The sequence below is a fragment of the Herpailurus yagouaroundi genome, unplaced genomic scaffold (assembly GCF_014898765.1).
Source record: "Herpailurus yagouaroundi ecotype Mexico unplaced genomic scaffold, PumYag 100, whole genome shotgun sequence".
Taxonomy (NCBI): domain Eukaryota; kingdom Metazoa; phylum Chordata; class Mammalia; order Carnivora; family Felidae; genus Herpailurus; species Herpailurus yagouaroundi.
In genome coordinates, this window is record NW_024412391.1 from 34,640,575 (window position 1) to 34,652,953 (window position 12,379).

The 12,379-nt window shown below is 37.6% G+C and overlaps 1 long non-coding RNA gene across 1 annotated transcript; it reads right to left on the minus strand.

The window, feature by feature from the left end:
• Positions 1-2,089: 2,089 nt before the first annotated feature.
• LOC121028087 (uncharacterized) lies at positions 2,090-9,829 on the minus strand. Its single transcript, XR_005789062.1, has 2 exons — positions 9,734-9,829; positions 2,090-2,319 (listed from the first exon to the last, which is right to left on the minus strand). It is a non-coding gene; the product is annotated as an uncharacterized LOC121028087 (long non-coding RNA).
• Between the last annotated feature and the right edge of the window lie 2,550 nt (positions 9,830-12,379).

The following is a 12,379-nucleotide window of genomic DNA, read 5'->3' on the forward strand; positions in this document are numbered from 1 at the left end:
CATGTCATTTTCATTAAACAGCAAACTACTTATAACATGTCTTAATGTATCATAAAATTTAACCTCCAACTATGAGTAATTCACCTTCAAATATGCACACTTGTGGAGGCTTAACAAGTAAGTATGTCAGTAACCTCTAGTATTGAATAGTCAACTGCCCTGTATTTTCCTGCATTTAATGACTTTACTTCTCTTGTTTCCTAATAAGACAACTAAGTCTCTGGCTACGTTTCTTCCTCTCTGTCCTAGACAAGCTCTTATTGTTATGCCCTCACAGCCAGGCCATCCTTATCTATTTGCCTGTGACTGAACCCATGTAACTTTGCTGGCCTCCTAAAGCCCTCTCTTCTGATCTAGTCCTTGAGATCTTTCTCTGCCTTCAAATGAATCTTTGGTTTAATCTTCAGGTTAGCTGGGTGATCAACAGCTCAGGTAAAGCCTATTTCCTTTCCATTTTCTTCCTACATATGAGGATTTTTCAGCTTCTGTGTTCAAGATGGTAAGCAAAGTACTTTTATCTTGGTGCCACATTTAATCTTTTGCTTAATTTAGAAACAATTTCACTCTGCAAACAAATCTTGCATATTTATGAACATGAGCAGGTTAAACGGTCATCTTTTATCTGTAATTCTGTAATGGAGTCAAATTATATTTTCAAGGAAACAGAAATCTTCCATAGAGCATATTTATACAACTCTAAACATCCTGCAAAATTTGTAGTGTAAATGAAGCTTTTTCTGTTTCATCTTTTATCCTCTCTAGAAAAGGAGTTTATGTTTTTAGTAGTTGGGGAGATTTTAAATTTAACTGATGTAAGAGGATCATTCCAGTTTACCATAAAAACAACCCAGTGACCTTTTTCATGTTCTGTCACAAGCGGGAGTGACAGATGGACAGGTGGTCTTGCACTGAGTACTGCAGTGTGTGTGTCTACAGTATAGAGAACTGACTTCGTTATGAAACATTCAAACAAACTCAGAGAGTAAAGGCTTTGAACTTTTCATCTGAAACTATTTTTAAAGAGGAAAAATGGAGTCATTGATATAATTTTAACAAAGCAGTATCCAAGAATCAGTACATGTGGATTATATTCTCAATGCAAAAAAAAAAAAAAATTATAAGTAGTCCACATCACAGTTGGGTCCAAATAGTACTTTACTCCAATACTAGTCAAAATGCTAGGAACAATTACTATATTTTACTTAAAGCATTCCTTCAAAGGAGCATTTTATAAAGTACTAGGCTAAAGTGTTCACATCATCCCTTCAAGAAGGTAACAATGCCAATAACTTATTATTGTTGTTAACAGTCCTTACTATTGTCATTTTTCTTCACAATCATAAGTAATATGGGTTGTTTCTTTTCACCCTTCATAAAATGCTTAAAAATGAGCCACACAAGAGAAAATGGTGTCCTCAAAATCTTTAAGAACTCATCATTTGGATGCAACAGTGAGAAAAGGTGAGAGAGGAAATATGAAAAAAAGAAGCAAATACAGAGGATTGTGAAAAGAGTGAAAAAAATATTTTTAAATACCAGTAATAATTTGGATACAGGTAGAGAAAAGAACAAATCACATGTATGTCAAGAAAAAAAAAAAGAGAGAGACCATTTTCAGTTTATGAGTAAAAGGCACAAGGGGCATCCAAGTGGCTCAGCTGGTTAAGCGTCTGACTTCGGCTCAGGTCATGATCTGTTTGTGAGTTTGAGCCCTGTGTGGGGCTCTGCACTGACAATGTGGACCCGGCTTTGGATTCTCTATCTCCCTCTCTCTGCCTCTCCCCAGCTCACATGCTCTCGCTCTCTCTCAAAAATAAACATTAAAAAAAAAAATCAGTTCCCTTTATTGAAAAAAAAAAGGCACAAGACATATATAATCCTAGCACCTTTTCCTTCTGTAGTCATTTTGTCTTCTAGGCTAGAACCTGGAAGCCTAGAGTTTGTCATGTCCAAAAACCAAAAGGCCTTGGCTATCCCAAAGATGTACATGCTACACAATTTCATGCAACCCTCAAGCTCCAAAAACATGATATCAACAATAGATTCCAAACACGGTAATTCTCAGCCTAATCAGGGACCACTCTGTGTATCAGGCTTGAAATCTTACCATTGTTTTTTATTAGGCAATCTTGATTTAAAAAAAGGGGGGGGGCATGAAATTTCAAAGGAGCCTAGAAATGACTGCACAAAATGGGACAGACAAGAACCAGGTGAAATAAGAGCAATGCCTGGGGACAGAAGACACAGGAGGCCAGTCGCATTTCAGCATGATGAAAGGGTGCTCTGCAGAACTGGAAGCCACTTGACACTGAACGTTCGCTGTGAAAAAGAACAGTACCTCTAAGTAGGGGACTATAATCAAGTTCTATCTATTTCATGTTTTACCAACAGAGTAGTTCTGTAGTACAAAAACAAAGTGTATGGAAGAACGAGGCAGAGTTCATAAAGTAATCCTGTTACTTTCTACAACATTCAGACATGAGCCTCTCCCTCCAGAAGTTTCTTATATTGTCCTATTGCCTCAAAAGTGCAAATAATAACAATGTAAAATGCTGAAACTGATCTTTACATATTAATACTTTATTCAGCAAGTAGTTATTAAACACCTAAATAACTACTCTGTGCCAGACAGTGAAGATAGAAAAAATGACTATAGTGTAGTCTCTGTCCTTACAAAATATAAAATCCAGTGAGGAGATTAAGGAAGGCAACAGTACCTACACAGCCCGTCATGTGACAGGTGGGTGCTGGGGGCACTGGGGAATGAAACAACCAAGACAGTCATCAACTCATGCTAGAGAACCAGTGAACATTTCCTAGAGAAGACTATGCATGAGACAATTCTTAAAGAATCAATAAAAGTTACAGTGGTAGAGAAAGGAGAGGAGTGCTGAACAGCAGGAGCATGATGCACTTGGAAAGTATAAGTAATGGTGCTTTATATGGAGAACTGCCAGCAGTTGGGACCAGAGCAATTAGCCGTGGGGCTGAATTGAAAAGAATTTTTCGGCTAACCAGCAAAACTGGCCTTTCCCCTAAAAGGTACTGGAAATCACTGTAGATTTTTTAAAATCAATTTTGAGGTATAATTTGTGTATAATAAAGTATACTCACTTGAAGTATATAATTCAATGAGTTATGATAGACACGTAAAGCTGCATAAAAACCACTATAATTACAATCACAACATTTCTATCATCCAAATTTCTTTGAATCCTTTTGTAATTCATCCCTCCTTCCAAACCCAGCCCAAGGCAACCATCCATCTACTCCTCCTTATTGCTACAGATGAGCTGGATTTGTAGGTGAGGACCAAGTGGTTGTTTCCATTTCATGCTAATGTAAATAAAGTTGCTATAAAAATACCTGGGAGTGGAATATCTGGCTTATGTGGTAGGTATATGTTTAAGCTCTTAAGAAACCAAGTTTTCCAAAGTGGCCCTATGATTTTACATCCATACCAGACATGTATGAGAATTCCCGTTGCTCTACATTATCACCAATAGTTGGTATTATCAATTTTCTAATAGGTGTGTAAGTGGTATCTCACTATAGTTTTAATCGGCATTTCTCTGATAACTAATGATGCCATGCATCCCTTCATGTGCTTTTTTGTCCATTTATATATATTTATCAGTGAGGTGCTGGCTCAAATATTTTAACCAATTATCTGTGTTGTGCAGAGGAAGTGATTATTTTGTTACTGAATTACAAAAGTCCTAAAAATATTCTGGACTTAAATTCTCTGTCAAATATCTTGTGAATATCTTCTCCCATTCTTCATCTTGAATTTCATTTTCCTCATGGTGTCTTTCAAAAAACAAAACTTTTTAATTTTAATAATATCCAATTCATCCTCTTTTTTATGGTTCATGTTTTTGTGCCCTATCCAAGAAATCTTAGACATGAAAGAGTTAATATAACTCTAGGACAAAATTCTAAGTGTATATTTTTATCTGTTCCATGTGCATGTTAACTGTTTATCCTTTTTACTGACTGGGATAGAAAAGAATGCATAACGTTAACCTTTACCCATATTAATTGGCTCAAGTAATAGATGCCACGTCTAATGCAGCATGTGTGATCAGGGCTACAACTTGGTTAAACTTACAGTTGAGACTATGGTCATTCTTTAATATCCTTTTGGTTTCTGCAAGAGCCAGACTGATAAATTAAATGGAAATACAATAGGTAATACCACCTCTGCATTCTTGAGATTCTTAAAGATGGCACCAATTTTTGCTAATCCCTCTTCCACACACATATAAGCAGGATGAGATACTGTTTTATTTCTCAGCACCTTGAAGGGAGGGAAGCCTTTGTCACTACTACTTTTACTTCCTTACTGGTCAAGGACTCTAAGTAGCAGTTAGAGTTACTCTAACGGCCAATTATGTTAGTACCATTTATATATTCAGAGACCAGGGGAATGATTATTGGTTGGGTAAATGGACCCAGTAGACCTACTATAAACCAGATTGGGCCAAGACTCCCATTTACTACACTGTCTCCAGAAGTTTCCACTCTAACAGTGGTCAATGATGCCCCTCCAGTTTTCAGATATCTGTGTCAACTTCAACTGTGTCTGATAGTCCTCAAAATGTCTGGGTATTCCTTTTCCCCCCAGTATACATTTACCCAAGAAAATAGCTATAGGTCCTTCCTGGGAAGCATTATTACAATATATATTTGCCAGTGGTTTTACAGGGTCCTTCCTTCTGTGGACTGCCACCTCATTAGTCAGTGGTTTCTGGATCTGAAAACTGTCTCAGGCACCTGGGAAAAGGATCATGGCTTTTTATTAGGGAAACCATCCTCAGCTCATGTATTCTCGCTATGTTTAAATTATTCATCAGTATTAAAAAAGACTATTTAACAGTACCCTTGTTAGCTGCCTACCTATTTTGCCCATAGGGATGTCATGTTCATTCAAGAAGTTTGGGAAGTTTTAGCAATTACTTTGTCAAATATTTTTTTTCTGATCCTTTCTCTTTCTCCTTTCATTCTATAATCTGATTAGCTATATTTTAAATTTGTTGAAATTATTCAACAATTCTCTGAAACTCTTCCATTTTTTAATGTATTTGATCTCTCATCTTTAGGGTTTATTTTTCTCAAATTCACTGACTCTATCATATTTATTGTGCTATTAAATCCATGCACTAATTTCTTAAACTTTCAGATATTTTATTTTCCCTATAATTCCTTTTGTGTTTTTTTAAATTTTCCATTTATCTTCTGAGATAACCTACCTTTTATTTCATTACTTAATTGGCCATACTTATAATAGCTACTTAAAGGTCTTGTCTAAGAAATAAAGATATGGATCACCCAGCAGTTCACCTCAACTGATTGTTTTTCCCCCTGAAATGATCACATTTTCCTAGTTCTTCATATTTTAAGCAAAAATGGATTTTGCTCTGAGCATCACAAAATTGTGTTTTGGAGTCTCTAGATTTTGTAATATCGTTCTGAAGAATGTTCGTGTTTTTGACTTAGCAGAAAATACGGGAAATTAATTTGGTTAGATACAAATTCCAACTCCATTTCACCTGCAGTAGATGGAAATTCAAATCTCAGTTAAGTCCTTTCATTTTTAGCATTGTTGAGTCTATCCTTACATGTGTGGTCTAGGTCAGCCCAACCTTTAGGTGGAGTTCACACATTACTATAGGTACATAGAGTTTTTGACAAAGAAATGCAGTGTTTGGTGTTTCTCTCTCTCCTTTGGCCTTATCTTGCTTTCTTCCACCTTGCACGACCTGTTAATGCTATAAAGCACTTACTTTGTCAGTAACTAAAGAGGAGAGGGTTAATCAGATGCTTCTAGCATTCTCTGTCTGGAAGTCCAGGTATAGGCATCATGCATTTGTTATTTCTAAAGAGCTTCCCTAATGCCCTTGTGACTCATATTTTCCCTACAGGAATGTCTACAGTAATCCCAATACCATTTTCCCTCTGATTTAAGCTGCAGGCACCAAAAGTTTTATTGATTCTGATAGCTCACTGGACATGCATCTTTGCCATCCTTCCGTGGGAAAATAAAATGAATCTTTCAGAATCCAGTTAAAGTGCTGCAATTTCTATGAAAGTCTACCTGAATCTCTTATAATCACCCCTGGACTCCCTTGAATTTCTCTGAACCCTTCTAGCAACACTTTGTATCACCCAATGTATAAAATCGTATGTACCATTATTTTTTATAATTTTGTTAAGTATGAGTTTCTGCACATACCTAGGGCTTCCATTTTCTGGCTCTCTCTTCTTCCCTTAAACTGTAGCTACCACAGGCTCCTCTATTCCTCTGGTCATAAAGCCAGCAGGTTTTCTATGGCAATTTCAGCTGCCCTACACCGAGACATGAACTTCATCCCCGGACTAAAACCACAAAAACATGGAACCTATCATTTGCCATTCCCTGTTCCACATTTTACTCCCTTCCCAAAAAATCTACAGGCTGAGTTTAAGGTATCTGTGGAATAGCCAGTGAGAGATATCAAGTTTGAAAACAGGCCAAAACTGGAAAGTTACCCAAAATCTGGACTGGTTACCCCAAACTGCAGATAAACTATTCAAAACTACATTCTCCTTTCCTATCTTGATCATAGAAGAAAAAAGCTTAAAAATTAATTTTATGATCCACCGTAAGGTTATAGATAGTGACATTTCATCAGAAATATATCTGAACAAACGCTTGGTGGGATTTTTAGTGAATATTTTGCCTTCTAATAAAGAAAATACAGATTCAACTGTTTATCACTTCCTCCACGTTCCCTTTCTGGAACACGGATGTGATGCCAGGAGACAAAGCAGCCTTTGCATGACCAGGAAGCAACAAGCAGTAGGACAAAAGCCAATACACTAGCAGTTCTGGAGCAAAAAGACAGAACTTGGATCACTAATGATTAGAAGGACTTCTGCAAAAGCCATGGACTATCTCTGGACTTATTATTCAGTATGTGACAAGAAGTATGTCCTATTTTCTTCAGCTGTTTATCAGACTTTCTTTTCATTACCACTGATACTTTCCTAATTAATACAATGAAAATAAAGAAAACAACTCAAGAAAGAGATCTAGGCAGGAGACAGGTCAACAGGGCACACCAAGCAGCTGAAGCTCTGGTTTTAAATGAGATCAAGTGAAAATACTATACAGTAAAAGGAAAACAGGGCTGAGAATCAAGCATTGCAGAACCCTCTCACTTAAGAGGAACTGGTAGAGGAAAGCAGCAACTGAAAAAAGACATACAACCAGAAAGAATTAAAAAGAGAAAGTGATGACCTAGAAACCAAAAGAAGAAAAAGCAGGTATCAGTGTTCAAATGCTACAAAGTAGGGCTAACCAAGCACAGGGAAGTGTCCATTAGGTTTGGCGGTATCAAAGTAGAGCATTTTAGTGTAAAAGGAATCAGGTTCTAATAAACCTGGTTTGTGGATAATCTGTTTCTCAGCCACTGACTGAACTGCACCCACCACCCCAGTTAAGTGTACCTTTCAGGCTGGCTGTTGGTCCCAGAGCAGATCATGAAAGGCAACATAGATGGATCCTTGCTTCAAGTCAAAATACAATTCAAAGTGCAAACTCTATTGACAGAAGAACAACAGGACCTTTCTTAATATCAAAGGCAGCATATTTTATATCCCTTGAAAATAAAAATAAGAACTTAAGTTTAGAGTGACCTACCAAGTGGGCAACGGAGTGGATATTCCTGACCCTTTCACTTAAAAAAAGAAAAAAAAAAGCAAGATTCTAAGGTTCAATATCTGCCTGGTTCCCTGCAGCTGTGACACAGGTCTCAAATATGCTTTGAAGATAAGAGGCACTTGAGTCAGTAATACAGGTGCAGGAAAGGAGGAGGGGATAAAATGGAAAAATTGAAATACAGTGAAGGAAGAAACTTATTAAGTGTTCCTTTCTTTTATCAGTAATCAATAATCTGAAAATATTAGCATAGGGAGGATTTAAAGACATAAATTCTATAGAAAAAGTTATAAAAAGGAAGTACAGATGTAAAGAGTGACTGAAAGGCCGACCAACCTTCAATGTCTAACTTAGCACTGAGGGGTCTTCAAAACTGCAGGAAACATTCCTTTTTTCTTTCTATTGCTATAGAATTGGTAAGAACGACTTGAAAAGGCATGCAAGAATTTAAAACTGTTTCTTTCTTTCTTTATTCCTGTCTTTTAGAGAATTCTTTAAACCTAAAGAAGATGTATGGAAAACCCACAAAGCAATTAGAAAAAGTGAAAACACGGTTAGCAACAATTAAAATCCTTTCTGCTTCATTAACTTTTCATTGTTAAATGCTGTCACTGATTAATGCCAGGCTGAGATGTTGAATACATCTCTCAAATAGCACGTGTATCAAGAAATGAATCAAAGAAAAAAGCAATACAAGAGAACTCACAGAATAAGCTTGTTAACAACATGACATGCGGTAAAGGCTCAAATTAAAAGTGTACATCTCTATTTCGAGCATTCCACTAGGCACTTTGTGCTCACAAAACTATGTATGTGGGGTTACGTGCAATCAATCTTAACATTTCCCAAAACATTCCTCACCAAAGTAAACATAACACAGGTGAATAGGATTAGTTACATGATTTGCAAGGCCCAGTGCAAAATGAAAATGTGGGGCCCCTTGCGTAGTAAGTAGGAAAAAACAGTTCCTCTAAAAGTACTAAAATATGTTTTTTATATATTTCCTTTTGTCTGCAGTCTCTCAACTTTTCATGGATTTATTATTTGCTATTTACCATAATTCTAAATTTTTTAAATTACAACTTTAAATTGAATTAATTTTACCATTCACTTTATATTTTGCAATGTCACAGTAAAGGAAAACATGAGAGGATTTAACTCCTATGTGGCACCACAAAATAATGTAATTCATACACCTTAGCTTGTGTATGTAGATGTGTTTCATTCTCACCAGAACAGCAGAAACATTCCACAACACTAACTCAACTGGTTTTACTTCTTTAATTTTTAATACTTTTAATTGTGGTAAAATAAGCATAACAGAAAATTTACCACCTTAGCTGTTAAATGTATAGTTCAGTGGTCTTGGTACATTAACACTGTTGTACAACCATCACCACCCCTTTTATTTCACATGTCTAACGTGCATACATTCTACACTGTTTACCTTTGGCTGACTGATGTGTAAGGAAGTACCGAAAGGGAGGGGGAAAAACGGAAGTCCTATTTTTCCTTTCTTTTTATTATTTTCAGTGCACATGGCTGGCTAATGCAAAGAAGTAACACAGGTAAGAAAAGTATGCTAGAATTCCTTAGCTGTTTATGTTTTTTTAGAAGGCCATCACTGTATTCTTTCTGTGTTAGAAACAAGTTGTTTCTACCCGACCGGGCCCACCACTCACTCAGCCTAGTCTTAATCAGCCCCAAGTATCAAGGGGAATCTGTGCTGTAGGTAATTAGGCGGCAAGAAGCTGCGGACACGCGTATTATTTCGTTCCTGTCCTCCTGTGCTCCATTTTCCCACTGGCCTTCACTTAATAAAACACAGGCAGAAGACAAAACTGTTCAGCATTTCAAGATGGCAACAGTAGGACATTCACCTAAGCGCGAGGCTTTCTGAGAACGAGGCCTTAGTGGCTCCTGGGGCACAGGCCCCACGCACAGGAGGCTTGAGCTGCAGATTGGGGAGACTGAAAAGGATGAGTCCTGGCACTTACAGTGCACTTTACCGTTTACAAAACATATTCTTACCCTTTTCTTCATCTGTCCCGTTACTTCCACCTGCAGAGACCTGGTGCTAACGCTGTCAAATTAAACAAGAAATCCATTAAAGCGGCAGGCCAAGACGCCAGGGGTGTGTACAGACACAAAAAGCTAAGGCAACAACCAATCACAAACAGCCCACACAACAACCAATCACAAACAGCCTACCATAAACAGCACGCTAAGGAACAACCAATTGCAAACAGACAAGTAGGCTTTTGGTGGTAGCCAGGGGAGGAGTTTCTTTGTTTCCTTGCTTCCTTTAGGGGTCTTTTCCTTGCCTCCTATCCACCTTCTCCTAATCGCTCACTGTGTGGCGCTGCCCCATTCAAGTCTATGTTTAAATTTCTTTAAAAACTATTTTAATGTTTCAGTTCATCTTTCAACACCAATTACGTGCTGGAGAGATGCCTGGCTAGCCCAACTTCCGTGGCTAACTAGGGGCATAATGTGGAATAGAAACCAGGCATCCTGATCCCCAGTTAGGCACTGGTCTTAAATTTCTTCTCCACTCCGAGAAGAGCCACTACACTGCAAATGGAGCAACTACATTGGTCTGTCCTTGGGATGCATTTTCTGCGTAAAACCAGAGACACCAAAAAGCCATTGAAAAATGGATGTAGTTACAGAAGAGTTAAAAGGAGGATCAGGAAGAGTGACCCAGTGAAATCTCCCTGCAGGGCAGAGGTTTTGAGGAAAAGTTCGAAATGAATGTTGGGTAAAGACAAAGCCTATGTGGAGAAGAAACATCCTCTCCAAAATAGCAAGTGAGCAGAGAAACTAATCTGGAAGGGTCATGATTTGCACGCCTCCATGAAGAATGTCAGCTGAAGATGCCATGTTTGCCATAAACTAATTTAATCTTCCAATCCATCTGCTTAAAGCTCTTTCCTCCTGCATCCCTCAGATAGCTAAATCAGTGGTCTATTCCTAAACTCTTTTGTTCTGATAGCCACACAACTCATAGATACAATTAATGCAGCCAAATATATGTATGACATGTTTCTAAACTCATGGTTTTAATTTGGTTGGCTTTTTTTCTTTTAATGTGTATTTACTTTGAGAGAGAGAGACACAGAACCCGAAGAAGGCTCCAGGCTCTGAGTTGTCAGCACAGAGCCAGATGCCCACCAACCTTGAGATCATGACCTGAGCTGAAATTGGATGCTTAACTGACTGAGCCACCCAGGCACCCCAGTTTAGTTGCTTTGCTTTTTAGTAAGACAATTTAATAAAACAAATAACCAAGGGTGCCTGGGTGGCTCAGTCGATTGAGCGTCCGACTTCAGCTCACAGTTCTTGGGTCTGAGCCCCGCATCAGGCTCTGTGCTGACAGATCAGGGCCTAAAGCCTGCTTCAGATTCTGTGTCTCCCTCTCTCTCTGCTCCTCCCCTGCTCACACTCTCTCTCCAAAAATAAATAAAGATTAAAAAAGTAATAATAAAAAAAAATTTTAAAAGCAACCAAAAAATTTACTGAAAATACTAACATAGATAATATATAAATTAGGATAAGATTTAAATACTCCAAAGATGCATATCTAATTTTCTCCATAACTCTACCTGTTAAAATCATGTATTAGTTACTACTTCACCTAACTTTATTTTCTGCCACCCAACTAGAATAGAACCACCCTTTTTAACTCTTCAAATATCTTCTTGATTGCTCAGTGTTTCTTAGACTTGGCTTTTCTACAGAAACTACAACCAACTCTGCATCTAAAGCCATTTTAAGGGATTTTATTTGAGGACACTCTTTCAAGCAGGAAAGACTGCCTATTTACTAATGAAAGAAATCCTCTCATTCAATATTCTCACAAGTGCTTACCTGGACATAACTACCAACATCTCACTCACCTTGAAAGAAAGTATACAACATCAGCATAAGCAGCACAAAACCCTGTGATTATGCTTTCCCTAGTTGAAAAGAAAATCATAACCACTTCATTACCTACTCTATGTTTCTTTTTTCACCAGCCTAAAATTTTCCTTAAAAAACCCAATTTCATTTGCCACTTCTACTTTATGACATTAGAAACACAGTAACACTTTTTTGTCAAAACATAATATTTTTAAGATAATAGAAAATAACTTGGTAAAGTGACCTGTTTCACGATAAGATGTTACCTGGCAGGGATAGAGGATGAGATAAAATAGTGGAGAGCCCAGTGACAAGGTAGGGTTGTTAGATACCAACTCCTTGGGGATATCATCTTTCCTCTTCAATCCCTCTTTCCCCAAAACCTAACCCAGTGCCTGTTTTGCTATTTTCATCAAAGAGCTTTACATTTTTCACTATTTGACTCTGAAAATGAAATGTTGAGACTGATTAGGTAAATTAATCCAGGGTTTAAGACAGATAGGTAAGAGTTGATTCAGTCATTGCTCCTGGTGTGAATTTAAGCATGACATTGTTTTTAGTGGCTCTGCTTTTCAAAAAGCAGATTGTAGAAGAGCTCAAATATGCAGATTCTTCACCTGAGCCACTCAAGCAGGTAGCCAGATGATCCATTTGTCACCAGGGTATACAGGAAGATAAGTGGATTGCCAGAAGCAAAACAGCCTTCTTTATCCTGTGATGCCCCATTTTTTTTTTTTTTTCAGATACTTAGGAACACAGGTTGTATTTCTCAAT